Source organism: Camelus dromedarius, chromosome 6 (genome assembly GCF_036321535.1).
Source record: "Camelus dromedarius isolate mCamDro1 chromosome 6, mCamDro1.pat, whole genome shotgun sequence".
NCBI classification, from domain to species: Eukaryota; Metazoa; Chordata; class Mammalia; order Artiodactyla; family Camelidae; genus Camelus; species Camelus dromedarius.
The window spans coordinates 70976707-70998309 of NC_087441.1; the positions used below are offsets into that span (position 1 = coordinate 70976707).

The 21603-nt window shown below is 37.7% G+C and overlaps 1 protein-coding gene and 1 non-coding gene across 2 annotated transcripts in view; both read right to left on the reverse strand.

Annotated features, from left to right (window-relative positions):
• EYS (eyes shut homolog) overlaps nt 1-21603 on the reverse strand; it is a 1182030-nt gene that overhangs the window by 614117 nt on the left and 546310 nt on the right. The gene's annotated exons all lie outside the window — the stretch shown is intronic.
• Nucleotides 1658-1736, reverse strand: TRNAP-AGG (transfer RNA proline (anticodon AGG)). The gene has a single exon. It is a non-coding gene; the product is annotated as a tRNA-Pro (tRNA).

Genomic DNA, 21603 nt, shown 5'->3' on the forward strand with positions numbered 1-21603 from the left:
AATATACTTGCTGCCACCCCTAATAAACCTGAAAGTTACACAGGGATTTCATCTACCTGATGTCCAAGGACTGAGGAAAAGGATTGCCTTGAAAAATATTGTACTGTAAGTTGGAGGTACAGAGATTTCTGCAGAAAGTACAATTTTTTCTGACAAGGTCACTTCATCTCAGCAGAACACGAACCAGGTGTTAATTCTGTAGTTGGACATTCCGTTGCTAATAATTAAAAAGACATTGTTCAGCTCAACAATTGATTGCACCAGTCTTTGATTTGCACGAAAATAAATAAAGGCTTTAAGACAGTTGCTTCAAGCAGAAAACAACACTGTATTTTAACAGTTCAGCTCAGGAACTCCTTTTTTTTTTCAGAAATTAGAAAATATTTCTTTGTATGAAGACAGTTGACACACTTTTAAAAAAGCATTGTTTAAACTCCTTGTTTTATATATTATGACACATATATGTCTGCACAAAGTCATTTGTAGAGGGTTGAATTTTGTCACTGAATTTCCTTAAGGAGAAAAAAAAAACTAAGAGAATTGCACTGTATGAATTTATGTATTACATACATGTCAAAAGGTAAATCTATTACATTTGTCAAATGACTCCATTATGACCAAGACCATTAACCAAGAAACTTTGTGTTTGGCATAGTCCTACATGTTGCTGAAAATATTGAAAAAAATAAAATACATCACTTCATTTATCTGTTTAGTTTAATTCTTCAGAAACAAATAAATACAAAATATTTATTCAAATATATAGTAAGATTTAATGAGGGAGGAATTCTGGCATACACATATGGTACAATGTGTCAAATAGTATAAGAATAATAAAGTAAATTGGTAGAAGAGACTGGACTGAATACTTTCTTTTGTGTCCATGAGTCAGAGCAGGGAGGTGATTATCCTGGAAGTCTTATGGATTTGCTTAAAAAAAATGCATTTTATTTATTTTTATACCCTTAGTTTGAAGCACAGTGCTTAGGTCATGGCAGGTACTTCAAAACTACTGTGATAAATAAATAGATGGAAGCACAAAACAAGTTTTAAATAATAAATCCAAAGTAGATAGCTAGGTGAAAAATGTAAATATTATTCAGAATATGCTATTCCATAATGTGAAAAAAAGTCTTGTGTGAATGCATGCAGATGAGAAAAGGTGTGTGTGGATGTGAATACAAGAGACATTCTTAATTTGGCTCAACTAGAGTTTACATGGGAGCAGTGACACGTGAGGCACGTGGAGCAGGTGAAGCATACATCAGAGCCTGCCTTGATTAAGGAGAGAAAGGTGTTGGTGGAAATATAATGGATCTATTCCAGAAAGAGAACTCCAATTGCAATGAGAGGATGATTTCATGGTAGTGACGATAAAGGTACAAGAGCCTGAGGCGGAGGGGATTGGGTGGGGGTTCGTATGGGAATTTCATATTGAGAACAAAATGAAGACCTTGCAAAAATAAGAAGTGAAAAAGGCCAGAACTTCTTTTAAAAGGGAGTTAGAGAAATATAGAGAGTTGTAAATTAATATTCCAGAAACAGGGAATGAATCCAGTGAAATTTCTTTCTTAAAAAATTTTTTCTTTTAATTCTTATTTTTTGGGGGGGTAATTAGGTTTATTATTCATTCATTCATTCATTCATTCCTTTTTGATGGCGGTACTGAGGATTGAACTCAGGACCCTGTGCATCCTAAGCACACGCTCTACCACTGAGCTATACCTTCTCCCACCCCCAAATTTCTGAATTTTGTGTATATTTATCCCCAAATAGCACCAACTATGTAAGTCTTCTTATATCTAAACGTTGCAAATTACAACAGAGCGACTCCTTCATTACGAGTTCCACCAGTGCCATTGCAGTCATTTTCTGAACAATTTATTCATCTCTCTTGCATCCTGTTTCAAACACTGGGAAGGCTAAGATATTTCAGTACCAAGCCCAGGAAAGGCTCTAAGGTGAGGCAGAAAGCAACCTTGTAAGAGCCAAATTCTCCAAGGTGATGCAATGCCGCACAGTTTGTTTCAAAAGATCAAATTCATAGAGCCACACATCAAAACAACTGTTAGAACAAGGCATTCTGAAAGCATCCAGCACCACTGATGCACTCAAAATATTCATAAACCACGCCGAACGAGGTTCAAGCACCCACAGGTCCCCATCCATCTTTTGAAGTGTAAAACAGACAAGGAAAATGCATTTTTTAAATGAGGGCACCAGCATGACTTTGTGAAGTAACTTTATGTCCTAAAATGCCAGCATTATGGGCAATAAATAGAAAATCAAAGCAGTAAATATTCGTTCAAGCATACTGAAACATTGAGGAGCATTCCTTTTTGGGTTTCAGAATATGCTTTCCACAACTGCAGCAGGAAAATACTCATTTCGTACTCACTCCCTCTCCAAGTCCAATTTACTTACAATCCAGGTCTGGATGGGAACAGTGATCACCTGCAGTCTCTGCATGGAAGGTGACTGCTTTCAAAATTCTCTTTGTGACTGTCAGCATGGATACTGACAATTGTGCCCCGCGCTTGGTCTTTAAATGGCATTATTTTTGAATAGGATTTTGAGTAAAGGGTTTACTATTCTCTCCATTTGTTCAAAAGGAAGAGGTTTTCTTCATGTGTTTATAAAAGCCTAGGTATTAATTATTTATTCAACTAATAACAGTTTCCCAAAAGCATCGAGTCCAGCAGCTGGCAGCAGGAATCTCTGGGAGTATAGGAGATTTAGCAGAAAGAAATATGGACCTGCAATTCATGTGCACATGTTTATTAAAGGGCAGATCTGCAACGCTGAAACCTTTGGGATTTCTGGGTGACTCTGTGAGACCCATGTGCTAGCTACGAATTTCCTGTATTTCTTATTCCAGAGTTCCTGGAAAGGGACTATCCTACTTTGGAAAAGCTCCATGAAACTAATAATCTGGGGGAAATATGCACAAAATGCATTACTGCGGGCATCATGTCCCAAATGTAAATTTCTTTATTTTCTTTGTTTTTTTTTAAGGGCTCATTTCCAGAGGCCAAATTGTTTTCATGGGCTACAGATATCACAATAGCAAGCTAAGTCTGTTGGTATTTTGTAGGTGAATCTGAAAAAGTGGATTCTGGAGATTCCTCTCTTTCTAGGAAAAACAAGTTGGCATTATTTCAGTAATATAGTTGGAGGTGATAGGGTCTGCATTAGAATGTTGGCTAAAAAGTAGAAAGAAAGATTCTAGAAAGACTTTAATAATCAAAAAGAACTTATAAATTACTGCTTGTGGTGGCTGAGGGAGGATTTTAGGCTTGAGTGACTGATTGATCATATTAATAACAATGAGAGAAAAAAAGAGGAAAGTTATTTTGGGAAGATATGATAACATGTTTATTTTTATATTTACTGAACTTAGTTTACAGATTCAGATAAGGAGTAACTAGAGTGAAAACATACTTTAGGTTTTGCATGGGTCAGGCCTTATGTGGAAGAAATATGATGGAGTGGTCCTCATTTTCAACAGAAAGACATGCTTTAAAATCCTCCTCCCTCAGTTGAATGACGTGTGATGTGGGGAAAGTTATTTGACTTTCTTGAGACTTATTTGCATAATGTATATACAATGAATAGTTTAATACCCTCACTCCAGTTGCTGGGGGCACAAAAGTAGATTGTGTATCAAGTGCCTAGAACTCACTAAGCAATTGACAGTGTTCATCTAATCTCACCCCCACCTCCACCTCCTCTCTTGATAGCTGTGCTAAGGTGTAGGTGACAAAAACAAACTTCAGCTTAAGGAAAAGAGGTCTTTCTGTTTGCTTAAAAAAGAGTATATCAAATCCAAGTGCATGCACTTTAAAACTATGCTATACGGTTTTTCTCAAAATCCCATCATGTGATGGCTATGGGTGTTCACACTTGGGCTTAAAGTAGAGCAAAGCCAGAAATTGCGGTAGAATGGTGATTTATTTGCCTTACCATGAGAGTCACTACCTCAAAAGATCTCGAGAAAGGGTGATAAAATATATTAAACTCCATCTCAGTGTGGAAATTCCCCCAAATTATTTTTATTTCCCTTTCCTATTGTCTCCTGTGATGCATTCAGGGTATGCATACGTATTTAATGGGCTCAGGCTCTCTTGCGGAATGTCACTGCTCTGAGCTAGTCTGCCTCTCACTGGAGTCAGTTTGGCTATGACACTTGTTTGGTAAACACAAATTTATTCTAATGTAATTGACGTATTAAAGAACAATCTGAGCATAATGTGAATTTCGTGTTTGCTTATGCACGAGTTCCTCCCCAAGGAGCCCTAGGGGAATGCAGAAAACTGCACTGGGCTGAACGGAGCTGCGTGGGAGTCCACAAAATGCAAACACACACGTGCACATCCACACACAGCCCTCAAACATTTATCAGTGACCTCAGTTCACCATGTGTCTAAAGAGCCACACTCATGCACCTCCAGTCACACCTTCCATCTAATTTCAGGTAGAAATCTGAACCTCTTGCCAGTGCTTCAGAATAACCCACAAGCCGAACTCCTCCACTGCCCACTTCCAAAAGCAAACTTAAGACCTTTTTTCAAGGTAAAGATCATATTTAATGTAATTGTTAACATTTTATTAAGTATTTCACGTGTATATCACTGTACTGTTAGGCAGTTGGATAGAAATGAGCACCAGGCAAGGGGAGAGGAAGGGGGAGGGAGCCATCCAGAAAAAAGCAGTATGCCTGTGCTCAGGATAAGATACTCCAAAATTTTTTAATTTCTCTAAATGAGGGCCAGCAATAAGCCAGCTAGGATCCAGCACTGCAGCTGCACAGTGGAGAGAAGGACCCACTAACTTGACCCAATGCTCGTTATCATGTAATTAACATTGCAGTTTGAGCCCTTTCCCGTAGGTTTCTCTGTGTGCATCATGGGTAAAAGCATCATGGGTTAAAAACATGTGCAAAAGAGATGGGTGTGCCTGAGCACAAGGAACAGGAGCTGTCAGTCAGCCTGGGCACTCAAAGAACCTGAGCCGTGACTCAATCAATCATGAAAAGGCCCCCTAAGCCAGGATATTAAAACAGGGAAAACACAGGAGAGGTACCATTTTTACTCACATGGATTGTCCTGCTCCCAACTCTTGGGAGTGTACTAACTTTTCACTTTACTAATAAAATCTTGTTTATATCACGCTTTCTGTCTCATTAAAAATTTATTTATTTATTTTTTTGGGTGACTAAGAACCAAGGTAACTTTTATTCCCCTCTTCCTGGTAACAGTACTACCGCTCTTATCAGTTTCTTATCTTTTTTAACCTGTTGAATGTTATGCATTTTATTGCATCTTTCACACAAGGCTTGTAGTTTTCCTTGTGTGACTTTGCATAGTGAAGTACTTTTTAGGAATGCATCTGCTGCATAGCCAGAACTGACTCTATCCCTGAACTTGGCCAGGTAACATGCACGTCTCCAGTACTCTTTCCTCTTCTGGGGAAAGGGAAGATGAGTGGCATCAATGTCACAGGGCTGTTGAAGAATTAAAGAAATGGTGTGCTTCGAGCATTCAGCACACACCACGAACATCACAGCATTTTGTACTTGTCACCTGTCGTGGTTGGCAGAATCATAGCCCCCAAAGGTGTCTGCATGCACACAGATCACTGGAATCTGTGAACATCTTTTTTTTAATGTGAAAAAATGAGCATAATTAAGCTCTTAGACCATCAAATCAATTGGAAGAGTATCCTGGAATCTCAGGCAGGCCCAGTGTAACCACATGAGCCCTTAAAAGCAGAGAAATTTCTCAGGCTGGAGTCAGAGAGATACAGTAGAAGGAGAGTTCAGAGAGTGTCATTATTGACCATCTGGTGCTTGTAATGGTGTTTGTAACTGTTTAACTGTATAATAGTTGAAAGGGTTTTTCTCATGCTTTTGCTGACCAGGATTGGGCTGGAGAGGACAGGGGAACTCGGCGATACGCCCATCCTCCTCATTTTGCTCCCCACACCTCAGAGGCAGCGGTTGGGTGTTTTGTGCATCTTGTAGTTTATAACTCATGCCAGTGGCATGTGTCTGCCATTATTTTTAGCCCCTTATGTTTTCTTTGTATTCTGTTGTCCCAGCCTGTGCACACACTGCAGCATGAGTTCTCAGGCCTCAGCCCACTTAAAACACCATAAGCATAAATCAACCTGATTTTAAGCTGTCCATGTTTTTCTCTAGAGCACTTTTCCACACACCCCTTTCATGAACACCTGTGTTCTAGGCACAAGGATATTAGAAGAGTTCCAAAGTCAGAGGTGAACATGATACCCAGCAGAAGCAAGGGGATTGCTGTTATCTACAGAAAGGAGGACAACTTTGCAACAAGTTGTTACCCTGTATGTTATCGCTATGGAAACCAGGGCTGCTCCTTGAACTCTTACAATAAAACCCCCTACCTTCTCTTCCCGGCAGGCTCACAGTCTTGGAGGCATTAGCCCACTGTGACCTCCTCTGCCTGGCAAAGAAAGAAAGTTGCTTTTTCTACTTCATCCAGAACTCTGTCCTTGAGTCTCAATTTGGTAAGTGGGGTACGGAGGCTGTGTTTTGGCAACAAAGGGTTCAAGAGAAGGACCTGGCATGTGATTGGTGATTTGAAGATGGAAGGGGGATTGTGAAGTGGGAGGAAGGAAGCTTTGAGGAGGGGCTACAGACTGAAGGGCAGCAAGGAAAAGGAAAGTCCAGCCAGACATCTGTAAGGAATTGAATTCTGCTGGTAATCAGCATGAGGTTAGGGCAGATTCTTCCCAGCCAGCTGACACTTGATTTCCATCGTGTGAAAGTGGAGCAGAGAAACCAAACTAGCCCAACATTTTTCTGAGCTGTGGGATAATATGTTTGTGACGTCTTAAAGGGCTAGGCTTGTGGTAATTGATATTGGCAACAATAGAAATCTAATGTAGGCTTTATCATTATTACTACTATTAAATATTTATAGTTCTCATTAAGAGAAGAGAACATTGTTATTGGGTAAGAAAGGATATGATTTTTAACCAAATTGCATTTACTAAACAGAACCTCTAGAGTCATCCCTTTTCAGCTTTGGCTCTGGGTGAGGTATATGGACTGGATTCCTTGTAAAAATATAAAGCGTTTAACATATTTCATCAAAAAATAATGTTTCTGGACAAAAAAGATTTTCTCTATATTAGAGATTCCTTTAAACCTGAATTCAATCCTGAATGTAGTAATATTTTAAGGTTTTTTTTTTTTAATGTAACAATTAATCATCAGTTACCACCTGCAGGGGGATCAGGAAAGGAATAGAGGAAAAGCCCCAGAGAAATAAACCTTGGGAAGAAGGGAAGGGCACCGCAAACAAACTTCATTTGCCCCCAGATTAGTTTAAGGCCAGTCATTCTTTATGTGTTACTAAAGATTGTTAACTGGGTGTAAGTGTAATGGAAAAAAACCAAATCTGACTCCGTATTAGATCTGTTCCTTTGGTTTTTACCTTGTTCTCTATTTCCTAGGCTCAGCCTTGCTGGTTCTACACCGTTTGTAAAAGAATGCTGCCTATAGCCTGAAATAGACAGGAAGGCTCTGAGCTTTAAGGATATTAACACTTTTCCATTCATATAAAGACATCAAGTTGCAGAATGGAAAATACTATTTGTTTTGTTGGAGGTTTACAGGGACACCATGATCTGACCCATGTGAACAGCTGCAAGAACGAAGGATTTCAAGAACAAAGAATTCCTGTACCAAGAAGTCTGTAACAACCAAGCATAACCTCTCCTCTTTTTAGTACAAAAGGAGCCTGAATTGTGACTTGGGGGAGATGGTTCTCCAGGACATGAGTCTGCCATCTTTTTGGTCTATCGGCTTTCAAAATAAAGTTGCTATTCCTTGCCCCAGAACCTCATCTCCTGATTTATTGGCTTGTTGTGAGCAGAACAAGTCTGGACTCGGTAACATAAGTAGATCCTGAATGCTTGCAGTTGGAAGGATAATAAAAAGGTGTAAGACTATGTATGTGTTCTATTGACACTTAACAACTTGCTACACAATTGGGTCTCAAAACAACAGAAATTTATTCTCTTACTGTTAGGTAGTTAGATAAGTGGGGGCACCAGGAGGAGAAGATAGAGGAGAGGGAGGGTGGTCCAAAAGATGGTGATATGACCACCTTCAGCATAAAGGGGCTTTACTTCCCCTAAATGAGTGCCAGCAAGAAACTGGTAAGAACCCTATGGCCACAACTGCGCAGTAGTGACAAGGACCTAACTGGACATGATCCAATGCTCATTGTGATATAATCAGCATTGTGGTTTAGCCCCCCCCCAACCATGTTCTTTTCTGTGTGCATCATGTAAGGACATGCACAAAAGGGGATGAACATGACTAAGCGCTCCAGGGGCAAGAGCCATCAGTCAATCAAGAGACCCCCTCTAAGCGAGGGTGTAAGAGAAGGGGCAAACAAAGACTGCAGCTCTTCCACACTTGAATCAGCCCGCCTCCTGTTCTTGGAGACGTACTTTCCTTTGCTGGTAAAACCCTTTGAAATCTTTTGTCACACAATGCTTCTGTCTCCTGCCTGAATTCTTCTCTTTCAGCTAAGACAAGAACTGGGATCTTTTTCCTTTCCCCTTTTAGGGTAACACTACCATCCTGGAGGTCTGAAGACCAATATGGGCCTCACTGTGTCAGAGCACAGTGTTTCTTCTGGAGACTCTGAGGAGAATATGTTTCTTCATCCTTTCCAGCTGCTAGAGACCACCAGTGCTCCTTGGCCCACAAAGATCCTTCCTCCCTCCATCTTCAATACTAGCAGTGTGTTACCTGCAAATTCTTCTCTGACTTCTGCTTCTGTCACCACATCTCACTGGCCCACCACAACCTTCCTGATTCCCTTTTGTAAGGACCCCTGTGACACTGTCCCACCTGGAAAGTCCAGGCTCTCTCCCCATCTCAGATCCTTAGTTAATTATATTAGCAAAGTCCACTTTGCAGAGTCACACACTCTAGGACAAGGATGTGGACATCTCTGGGAAGCCTCATGTAACAAGTATATTTCTAATAAAACACATACATTTCTAACATAGTTGCTATGGCAATCATATTTCGCAAATACCTAAGCAGTTACATCTCAGTTTCTCCTCTTAAATCAGGTTTCCTTCCTGCCTCATAGAGTTTATGTATTTTTTTGTTTGTTTGTTTCATGGGTAGATAGAATATATTTAGTAAGACAAATAGGCTGGGAAAGAAGAATAGGTTCTAGAAGAAGATCATATTAGTGAGAAGGAAAAAAATCAAAATCAATATATTTTGAGACTCCTTTAATACAATGGTTGGAGGAGTCTCAGTGCTAGTTGTAGCCCCCACAGGCAATCTATCCTTATCTTTATTTCTATCAATCTATCAATCAATCTATTTCCTATTTATATAACTAATTTTTAAAATGATTTTTGGTCCCTCCTTTGGTGTTCTCTTTAAGTGTCTAAATGTACAAAAATTTGCTTAAATTTTATGACAACCTAAATAAGGTACAATGAGCTTATTTCATATTGTTAAGCACATTTTTAGAGATCTAAGACTGGTCAGTATATTCCGTAAACTAAAAGGAAAATACTAAATCACTCTAATCTTCTCTAAGCCAAATATGCCAATTATTCTTTTTACTCTACAACTACTTATCAAGTGTCTGCAAACTGGAAGGTGCCATTCTCAGCACTGTTGATTTGGTACCAAAGACAGTAACAATGAAAAAACAGACGCGAACATCTGTCCTTTATGGCCCTTACATTCAGGAGGGTTGACGGACAATGATCAATCAATCAGTCAAAATTAAATAGGTAGTATCTATCATAGCTGTAAATGGAAGTGGTAAAAGAGAGTGGGGAAAAGTGGGAAAGAGGGAGTAGGGGACAGAGGGTTCCAGGGGAAACTGAAATTTTAAACAGGGTGGCCATGGAAGGCCTGGTTGAGAAGGTAACATCAGAGCAAAGGAAAAGGAAATGAGGGGTCAAATCTTATTTTGAATTGCTGGATAAAAGAATCTTAAGGGGAAGAAGTAAACAGTCTCAGAGTGGGGAATAAGACTTATTCTTTGAGAACGTTCATTCCATCTTTCAAAAAATGTTGACTGATGGCCTTAGGGGGCCAGTGTTACACACACTGGGAACACACCAAGGGGCAGAACAAATCCCCTTGCTTCAGAGGGCTTACATTCCCAGCGGAACATGACTTCCTTTCAAATTAATTCATTCTACTCTACCTATCATCTTTTTGGAAATGAGGGAAAATTATACACTAGGCATGAATAGGAAAGAATAGCTTGCTAATCTTAAAAGGGTACTTTTGAGGTTAATTAGCTAAAAAATATAGAGTACCAAGAATGATTTTTATAAGACTATGTTTGACAGCTACAATGATCACATGGAAATTCTGGTTTAGTTTTCTTATTGTTAATTTGAATTTTGGTTCCATTGTATCTAGGCCTTTCAGGTTTTCCTAACTTCAAACCAGATAGCATTCAGAACAAAACTGAGTTTATGGAGATGATTTCCTAGAGTCTAACATCCAGGAAATGCAGTCAGTTTATTCAAACATTACACAGTTTCCAGAGCAACGCATGCTGTACAAATAAAATAAATCATGGATTTAGGGAGAAGCTAAAATGTTGTCAACCGGGCTGTAAATGTTTCAACATAATAAACAGTATAGCGGGATAGAAATGGCTCCACAGTTGAGGATTTCAGTCTGTGATGGAGGAGAAAAATGATCCGCTTTAGGTAGGAAGAAAACAGAGCAGTGTGTTCAATTTTAACGATGGAGATAGTCTAAAAGAAAGAGCATATATTGGGATTGTCAGTGTGACAGATGGTTGGACCATATATAATAAAGTCAAAATATATTTTGACGAGAAAGAGGATGGATCTGACAGTTCACAAATCAGAATCCTAGGCAGCACAGATGAGGCAATATAATTGAATGTGTGCTAAGCTGGTGCATAGTTAATTTTTCACAACCCAAGGCAACAGAGGATGGGAGATGGACAGGAGTGATAGCAAGGTTGATAAAAGAAAGAGGTGGAGTAGAGATACAGCCAAAAAAAGAGAAAGAAAACAACACTCTATCAAATGTAAAATAGCATTTTCAGTAAGTTATTTGAAAAACCAAACCAAAACTCACAAGTCTGAATGTGTTCAAAGATACCATTTTGAACAATACAGGGCTAGATTTCAACACTATGTACTTTACCTAAAAATATAGTATCTTTTAATATAAAACTGACTTTTCCATTATCCAGGAAGAGAATCAAATTTCACTACCATGGCTTCCCCAGTAACCCTAGGATATCAAGACACCTCAAAAAAGTATTAGCTGCTGTCTTGGACACATGTATTTAAATTAGTCTTTCTCTGGCCATTTACGTCAATTGTAGTTGCTGTTGATTTAAGATACTATTCTAGCTTAAGCAAATTTGAAAAGTGAGGTGCCTTTTTTTTTCCAGAAATGTTTAAACTGAATAACAGATTGCCCCTTTTCCTTTTAGTAATTGAAATTATTCACCTGGTGTTGTACAAGTCTTTTGAATTGTTGTCACAGGGACAAAACTCTCAATTTTAGGTTGAAAATATACATGTCCTTCAAGTTCTGAACACTTTTAGGTCAGTGTATCTGTAGCCGCTACTTTTTATATTAAAACTCGGAAGGTTAAGCCAAGGTGGCAAGGTCGAGAGACTCTCCCACAAATACACCAAGAATTACATCTACAAACCCACTGAATCGCACAGAACACCCTCTGAACTCTGGCACAGTGTCTCTTATTTCAAAATACAGGAGGATTCTCACAAAACCTGGTAAGAAAAAAAGAAAAAAGAAAAAAGAAAAAAATTGGTGCAGGAGTGGTCCTGCAGGGAGGGAACAGCACAGGAAGAAAGGCACCCTTCCGCTGGGACACCTCCTCTCTAACTGGGAGGTCAGCAGGGACAGAAGTGGAGCTTCCAAGCCTCAGAGGAAAAAGTGGCAACTGCTTGGAAAACAGAACTAGGAGAAACTGACACATAGGGTCCCTGCGATCCTTGGCCCTAGACACTACTCAGCAGGGATGAGCGGGGACTGGCTTCTGGAGATCAGTGAGGAGTTCAGGGAGAGGGCTGGAGCTCACTGCACAGAGGCAGCCTCAGGGGACTGGAGGGCAGTGTGAGCTCTGGCTGTAGGTGTGTGCAGAACTGAACAGCCCGGGACCCCCATGAAAAAGCACCACTGTTGGTGTGTGTGTGGGAGGGGCACAATGCAGCACGCCATAGCTGCTTTCTACTCTTGGCTCCACTGTTGATTTGTTCTCACGGGAAGAGAGGTGGAAGTTGGTCATAGCCATCACTGCTGCACGGAGGCTGGACTGAAAGCTGAATCCATACCCAAAGGCCCTGCAACTTCATAGGCCTGACTGAGATTTATTTACAGCTCCAGGCAGAGAGGGCATATGTGCTTTTCCTGGACCCTTTGTGGACCGGCACCTCTGGGACTAACAGGCAGTGAGTGGAGTTCTGACTCACAGCAGGGGCAAATATGGGTATTTACAACAGGCTGGCATAGCATAACGTATGTGGAGGCAAATCAATCAACATGATACACCGCATCAACAAGAGAAAGGACAAAAATCACATGATCATCTCAATAGTTGCTGAAAAACCGTTTGATAAAATTCGGTACCCATGTATGATAACAACTCTTACCAAAGTGGGTATAGAGGGAACGTATCTCAACATAATAAAAACTATTTATGACAAAACTGCAGCCAGCATAAGACTCAGTGGTGAAAAGCTGAAAGTCTTTCCACTAAAATCTGGAACAAGACAAGGATGCCCACCCTCATAACTTGTATTCAATAGTCTTGGAAATCCTAGCCATACTTGTTAGAGAAGGAAAAAGAAATAGAAGGATCCCAATTGGAAGAGAAAAGGTAAAACTGTCATTATATGCAGATGACATGATACTATACATACTAAACCATAAGGGCTCCACACAAAAACTACTAGAGTTAATAAAGGAATTTGGCAAGGCTGCAGGATACAAGATTAACATACAGAAATCAGTGGCATTTCTTTACATTAACAATGAAATATCAGAAAAAGAATGTAAAGAAACAATCCTTTTTAAAGTTGCATCCAAAAAATAAAACACTTAGGAATAAATCTGACCAAGGAAGTGAAAGGCTTATATGCAGAGAACCACAAAACATTGACTAAGGAAATTAAAGATGATTTAAAGAAATGGAAAGATAGCTCATGTTCTTGGTTTGGAAAGAATTAATATTGTTAAAGTGGCCATACTACCCAAAGCAATCTACAGATTTACTTCAATCCCTGTCAAATTACCCAGGACATTTTTCACAGAATTAGAACAAACAACCTTAAAATTTATATGGAATCACAAAAGACCAGGAATTGCCAAAGCAGTACTGAAGAAAAAGAATGAAGCTGGAGGAATAACTGTCCCAGACTTCAGACAATACTACAGAGCTACAGGAATCAAAACAGCTTGGTATTGGTACAGAAACAGACATGTGGATCAATGGAACAGAATAAGAAAGCCCAGAGATAAACTCACAAACTTTTGGTCAATTAATCTTTGACAAAGGAGGCAAGAACATACAATGGAGTTTAAACAGTCTCTTCAGTAAATGGTGGTAGGATAACTGTACAGCTGCATGTAAATCAATGAAGTTAGAATACTCTCTCACACCACACACAAAAATAAACTCAAAATGACTTAAAGACTTAAACATAAGACAAGCCACTATAAACCTCCTAGAAGAAAATATAGGCAAAACATTATCAGACATAAATCTCAGCAATGTTCTCCTAGGGCAGTGTACATAGGCAATAAAAATAAAAGCAAAAATAAACAAATGGGACCTAATTAAACTTACACACTTTTGCACAACAAAGGAAACCATAAGCAAAACAAAAAGACAACCCATGGAATGGGAGAAAACATTTGCAAAAGATGAGATTACAAGGGCTTGATTTCCAGTATATATAAACAGCTCATACAACTTAATAAGAGAAAAACAAAAACAAAAACAAAACTAACAACTTGATCCAAAAATGGGCAGAAGACCTAAACAAGCAATTCTCCAATGAAGACATACAAATGGTCAATAGGCACATCAAAAAATGCACAATATCACTAATTATCAGAGAAATGCGAATCAAAACTACAATGAGGTAACACCTCACACCAGTCAGAAAAGCCATCATTCAAAAGTCCACAAATGATAAATGCTGGAGAGGGTGTGAAGAAAAGGGAACCCTCCTACACTGTTTTTGGGAATGTAGTCTGGTGCAGAGATTGTGGAAAACAGTATGGAGATTCCTCAAAAGATTAAATATAGATTTATCATATGATCCCGCAATCCTACTCCTGGGCATATATCTGGAAGGAACCTTAATTCAAAAAGACACATGCACCCCAATGTTCACAGCAGCACAATTTATAATAGCCAAAACATGGAAACAACCTATATGTCTATCAATAGATGAGTGGATAAAGAATTTGTGGTATATTTATACAACGGAATACTACTCAGCCTTAAAAAGTAATAAAATAATACCATTTGTAGCAGCATGGATGACCTGGAGACCACCATTCTAAGTGAAGTAACCCAGAAAGAGAAAGAAAAATATCATATGATATCACCTGTATGTGGAATCTAAAAAAAAAAAAAAAAAGACAAACGAACTTATCTACAAAACAGAAACAGACTCACATAGAAAATAAACTTACAGTTACCAGGGGGAGGAAAGAGGTGGGAAGAGATAAATTGGGAGTTCAATATTTTCAGATACTATTATATATAAAATAGATAAACAACAAATTTACACTGCATAGCACAGGGAACTATATTCAATATCTTGTAGGAGCTTATGATGAAAAAGAATATGAAAATGAATATATGTATGAATATATGACTGAAGTACTATGCTGTACACCAGAAATTGATATAACATTGTAAACTGACTATACTTCAATAAAAATATATTTAAAATAAAAAAATAAAAGGAACCTTGAATTCTGCAATGAAGTATTATGTATTTGAGGATAAAGTAATAAAATTAATTTTCCAACCCACCGTGACAATCCTTTCAGACAAGGTATTTAGTTTTTATCAGTATTTCACAGATATAATTAACTCAAGAAAATATCCTTACAAGATAAATGTGTAAGCATACATATATTCCTTTAGAGTAACTTTCTTAATGAGAAATGATTGGGTAAAAGTAACAATATGTGCAAGACAAACTGACAATTTTTAAGGCAAACTAGAAAATTATTCTCCAAAAATATTTTTCAAATTATACACCCACCAGCTAGCTCAGCAATGAAAGAATATCAAATTTCTCACACCCATTCCCACACTGGGAATTATTGTTAAAATTAGGTTTATTAATTTGAGAGAGAAAATGTTATTTTAATTTTTATTTATATGGCAGTTTCATATGTTCTTGAGATATGTGTACGTATCTTGTGAAATATTTGTGTTATTTTTCGATTTAAAAAAAAAAAAAAACTTGGAAAGTGCAAAATGTGATGGCTCCACAGTTGAAGATTTCAGAGGAGGTCATTTTCCTTTTAAGAAATCAAGCAGACAGTCATGGGCCCCTAGATCCATGGTCCGTGCCCTTAAAGCCCTTGCCATCTGGCTCGTGAGCCAAACTTACAAAAGCTCACACACTCATTACTCTTGTTGGGCATAAACACATTCTCAACGGAAAAATAAGACAAGTATCCAAACTTTCAGAAGAAACCCAACTGTAGGAACAGACCCCTGGGGTCATCCTTCACAATCAGGAGGGTCTATCCATCTTCTTATAAAGAGATATTTTCTGTTTACAGCTGAAACTAAACGTGGCACTGCTGGATGCTTTAATAACCTTTATGGCATCACATTTCTGAATATTATACTGCATCGCTGCCATCTTGGTGACCCATAAATCACAAAGCAATAAAGACTCCTAATAAATCTTATGCTCACTCTCTTCACATTATTGACCTCTTTTATTTGCTGATGCAAGAACTCTCCCATATGTGGATGCAGCATCTGGGATCCATGTCTCATTATCCTTTATGGCGAATATCATTTCCTATAAATCAGTATCTTTCCTCCCTGACACGGGCCCCGCAGAATGAGATGCTACATGTTTGCTGTGGGGATGTAGCTCATGGGGTGTGTGGCAAGGCTCGCCATCCCTTCTGTGCTCTGAGGAAGTGTAGATGATGGTCTGTGGACCTTCTACAGGTCTTGTCATAGCCTCGATCTGTTAACTTTACGGTCCTGGTGAGAGGAATCAGCATTTTGTTCTAGTCACTGCCCTGTGTCCAATGGTTGGCAGTCTTGGTCACTGTAGCTCTGCCCCCTCCTTGACATGCTCCTTCAGCATCCCCTCATGGTGGTTCTGCTTTTTTCAGGCCCTGTCTGTTAAGAGATCAGTCACTCAGGGTTTATTTGACACTCATAGAGTTCTTCTTTTTGTTATTTTTGTTTTAAATGTTTAGTGCAAAAGGCTACGGTGCAGGATGTATTTAGCATTGATTTGACGGTGACCTTGAGGAGCTGATTTAGGATGGAAGTGAAGTTGGGTACCAGCCAGTTTTCCAGTCCATCCAGGTTGGGACTCATCTGGGAAACCCTATCAGCGATTTTGTCTTACATTTCTTGTGTCTGCCAGCCTCTCGGAGTGTGTGCAGTTTTGACCATTTCTGTTGCCTCACCTACCAGCACAGGCAGGTGACAGTGCCTCAGAGAAGGGAGAATTCAGATCTCTTTCAACATTGAACATGAGTGCAGATTTTTCATAGTAAGCAGGAAGTCCATGGTACAGATGGAAATATGTCTGCCTTCATATTTTATAGACAAGGTCTAATCTATGTTTGATATGATATCACTTTAAACCATCAAAGTCCATGTGCTGCTCAAAAATCATAAGTTGTACAATCCAACGTCTCAGTAAAACATAGTTTATATCTTAAAATCAGATGTCTTTTGAAATTTAACATGCTAGCACAAAACATTAATAATGAATGGAGTAATCACAAATTCTTTAGCCAAATGTCAGAATAAGTTCACAATAAATATATAATTGTTATATCATCTGACAAGCATTTAAAATATGAGACCATAGTAAGACATAGTTTATATTTTAAAATCAAATGTCTTTTGAAATTTCACATGTTAGCATGAAACATTAATAATGAATAGGAAAATCACAAATTCTTTAACCATGTGTCAGAATAATTTCACAAAATATATATATATATTATTGTTATATCATCTGTCAAGCATTTAAAATATGAGAACATTTTACAAAAGTAAAATTGAAATTGTTTGTGAGTTAAGAAAAAAATCAAATGAAAACAAATAGTATACTCATAATGCAACATAGCATTTTTAAGTTATTTTTAAGAGATGGCTTTACATTTTGCTTGAGAAATTATTAAGAAAACAACTTACTACAAAATTCTTTGTAGTACACCCAAAAAACTGACTAAATTAAGAATCTTAACACCAGACACACAGCCAAAAAAAAACAAGTCAGACCAAAACAAAACAAAAATACAAAAAAAAAAAAAAGCAAAAAATATATTTTCTGGGTACAATAAATGATGCAGAATGTAGAAGTAAATAGCCCCATATGCTTCTCTCTAATCTCCCATTCCTGGTCCCCAGTGGGAGCATCGTACACACACAATACTTTCTAAGATGAAAATGAATTATGATAATAAGTGAAATATTATCTGTCCCCTCTTGGACCATGATTTTACTGACAGTAGGACCTCCTCTATAGCTGCTTGTATCCAAATGGGAAGTCACTGTGGTAAAAATGCTTAATCAAGTGATAGGTATCTCATTGAATTAATGCAGTGCCTCCCACTCACTGAGAAGAGGCCTCCAGGCTATGTGTCATTTTCCTACGATGTTCTGCCAGCCCAACCCACTCCCATCCATCACAACAGAGTCCAGTCCCCCCAAACCTCTGTATCTCATTGGCTTATTCACATCTCAGACTCACTCAGATAAATAACAATTTAAATCAAGATTGATTCAGTTGCTTTATCTTCCGAGAGATATTAAGTACATCCAAAATAAGAATCAAAACAAGTCTTATACCCTTGCCCTTATTATCAGTACAATATCAAGTCTGATTCATCCATTCCAACAAATATATTTTTAAAAGGAGCTATAAGTTTTAATGGTCTTTATATCTCTTTTTTCCAATCTGAAAAACATAATAGTACTATTATATGTATTATTATATGTAAGACATTATTTATAAAAACACAGTTTCCTTTTTTTTTTTAAATTTTTTTTTTTTTTACTTTTTCTGGTGGGGAGGGGGTAATTAGGTTTATTTATTTTTAGAGGAGATAAAGGGGATTGAACCCAGGACCCTGTGCGTGCTAAGTACGTGCTCTGCCACTTGAGCTATACCCTCCCCCACAGTTTCCTTTTTGATATTACACTACTCTTAATTTATATCCCTATATTTTCAAAAATGAATTTAAGAGGAATTTTGCATGTCTTCTCTACTAGTATCCAGATGTTCTTACTTGAATGTTAACACTAGCTTTCCCTTCCCTTTTTCATATTAAGCCACTTTCTACAACGGTCACTCAGAAATCTAGAAGAGTGGTTTCTCCTTACCTTCTTCACTCTACCCACCATCACTGCCAGCCCCGATGTACACACCCTGTGCCGTTAGCTTTTTTTTCCATGCAATCTGAATTTTGCCTTCACCAATCTATTAAACCTGCTTTTCCCTCACAATACATTTCAATTGCAACCTTACTAACATTTACTCTTTTGTGTGTGTGTGTTTTCTTTTTTTTTTTAGACATTTTTTAATTGAAGTATATTAATTTATAATGATGTGTTGGTTTCAAATGTATAGCAAAGGGATTCAGTTATATATATATATTATTTATATCCATTCTTTTTCAGATTCTTTTTCATTATAGGTTACTACAAGGTACTGAATAGAGTTTCCTGTGCTATACAGTAGGACCTTGTTGTTTATCTATTTTATATATAGTTGTGTACACATGTTAATTCCAAACTCCTAATTTATCCCTCCACCACTTCCCCCTTTGGTAACCATACATTTTGTTTTCTATATTTGTGAGTCTATTTCTGTTTTGTAAATAAGTTCATTTGCATCATTTTCTCTTTTTTTAAAATCTGTTCTGAGTTTGAAGCCCATAATCATCTCTTTGCTTCTTAAGGCTTCTCTCCCTTTAACTTTTACCACAAAATACTCTTTATTTCTTCCCTCTCCTCCTGACCACTCCTTTTTCGTTCTGCAGATTCTTTTCTGTGGTAGCACACTAAACGTCTATAGTTGCCCAAATTTTCTTTTTGCATCTCTTCTTCCTTTATATATTTTTTCTCCTGAAAAAATAACTCATTCTCAAGTTCTCTATGAACTCTATGCAAACAAGTTTAAAGGCTGCAACTCTGCCTGTGACCCCACTTCCCAGGCTGCAGATGTGGGTTTTCACCTACCGACTATACGTAGTGCAGCTTGGCATCTCAGCAGTACCTTAGATTTGATCTGCCAACAAGGACTTTCTAATTTTCAAATACAAAACATTGCTTTTTAAATCTTGTTTTAATCACAGTTTGACAAATGGTGTCTGATACTCTCTCTTTGCATGGACTGAGTGATACTACTACCCCTTCCCTGCATGCTCTTCTGGACCCATCATTGTTCATCTTCACCAGACTTTATTTCCGATCATCTTCCCCTAAAAAAATGTATCTGTTCTTTTGGCATCTGTAATCACCTCTTTCTGATATAGTCTACACCTTTATCTCCAAAACAGAAATAATTCCAAATATCTCAAATTTCCTTCTTGGCACCTCGAATGAATAGTAGAAGAACACCCCAGCATATTAACAATTAAAACCACGTCTCCACTGACCTGTTCTTTTGAGCTCTATGTCACAACTAAACAGCATCACCAACCACCAAGACCTCCAGCCCAGAAGAAGCTGAAGACACCAATGAGTCCACCTTATCCTTCACATCCATTTTATATCCATGTCTTTTAAATTTCACTTTCAGGATTGCTTTAATCAACCTTTTCCTTTTCCCTTTGTCTAGTTTTTATACGGTGTAATTTTCTAAGAGATGTCCTCATAAAACATGAATCATATCAGTACCTTTCTTGTACACTTGAGTTGGCTCTCCATTGCCTATAAAATGTAATTCCTTTATCATGATGCAATACAAACCAAAGTGTTTCAACAAATTCCATTTGTGATTGACACTTCATGTTACAGGTCTAGAGAGCCTCTTACCTTTCCCATGTATATCATGACTTGGTACTTTCTAAGACTTTTTATCCTTCTATTCCTTTTCCATATGTTACTTTTCATCTTTTTCTCTGCCAAACAAAATCCTTCCAGGCCCAGTTCAAATCTCACCCTTCTTTTTGAGTCTTGCCTTAAGCTTTCCACACATCACCACACAAAATTAATGATTTACAAATTATTTGTTGACTATGATGTGTGATGAATGTCTACTAACAGTTTATCTGCCTGCTTGTAAATGAGCTTCTGGAGGTCAGAGAGGTCTAATTCGTCCTTGAATTTCTAGTATTTCACATATTTCCTAGCATTAGAGTTCATAAATACTGAATTAAATAAAATTCTCTAATCTTTTAAATATGCAAACATGGCCTGTGTATCTTATTTAACTATACGTGGTTTATGACTTAATAGCTAATTATAGATAGATATTACATATAACTATTTTGTTTAAGGTCAGCAGTCATGCTGTATTTGTGCCAAAATACCCAAGCAGGAAAAGAACAGATCCAGGTTGGAAATGCCCTTGGAAAGGACATTTTTCTTCTGTGGTAAATGTAAAAATACATCCTTGATTAATTCAACCACAGCAAAATCCTTTTGTAGAATTTAATCCTGTAACTCTATTCAATGAAGTTAATGGTTGTTTCACATGAGTGATGGTGATGTATTGAGATTTACAGAAAGGTGTAGAAGATAACACAGCAGAAAGTAGAAATACTATTTAAAATGTAATTACTCTAGAATGAAAATAAACTCTGTAAGAGAGGGCTCCATAGAAGCATAATGTTCCATTTCAGGCTTTCAAAGCAAATTTACAAATGAAACATTTCATAAACAATGAATAACGTGCACTTCAAGAACCTCACACAGAGGGAAAATGCAACTGAGCATGCATAATTTGCACTACAGTAATCTTTTTCCTAGCAAAAGCAATGGATCCTGTCACAAAATAGCAAGCAAAGACAGTGATGGTATGCACACTGGTGTTACTTAAATTCTCTCCAGTGGGATAAGGAGATTAAAAAAATAATTATGATGAGTTTTGTATGTTTCATTCTTAACTGGCAATAAATGCAAACAAATATTTTGAAACTTATTTGTATTGAGGTACTGATATGCAGTTTAGAAGATTAGATCGTTTACAAAACTGAAGAATTAAACATATGAAATACTGCATCATTTGAAAGGACACACATGTTTTGCATTGTATAACTATACTTTTTTATGGATACTATTTCCTCTACCTTTCTCACTTTACTCAAAG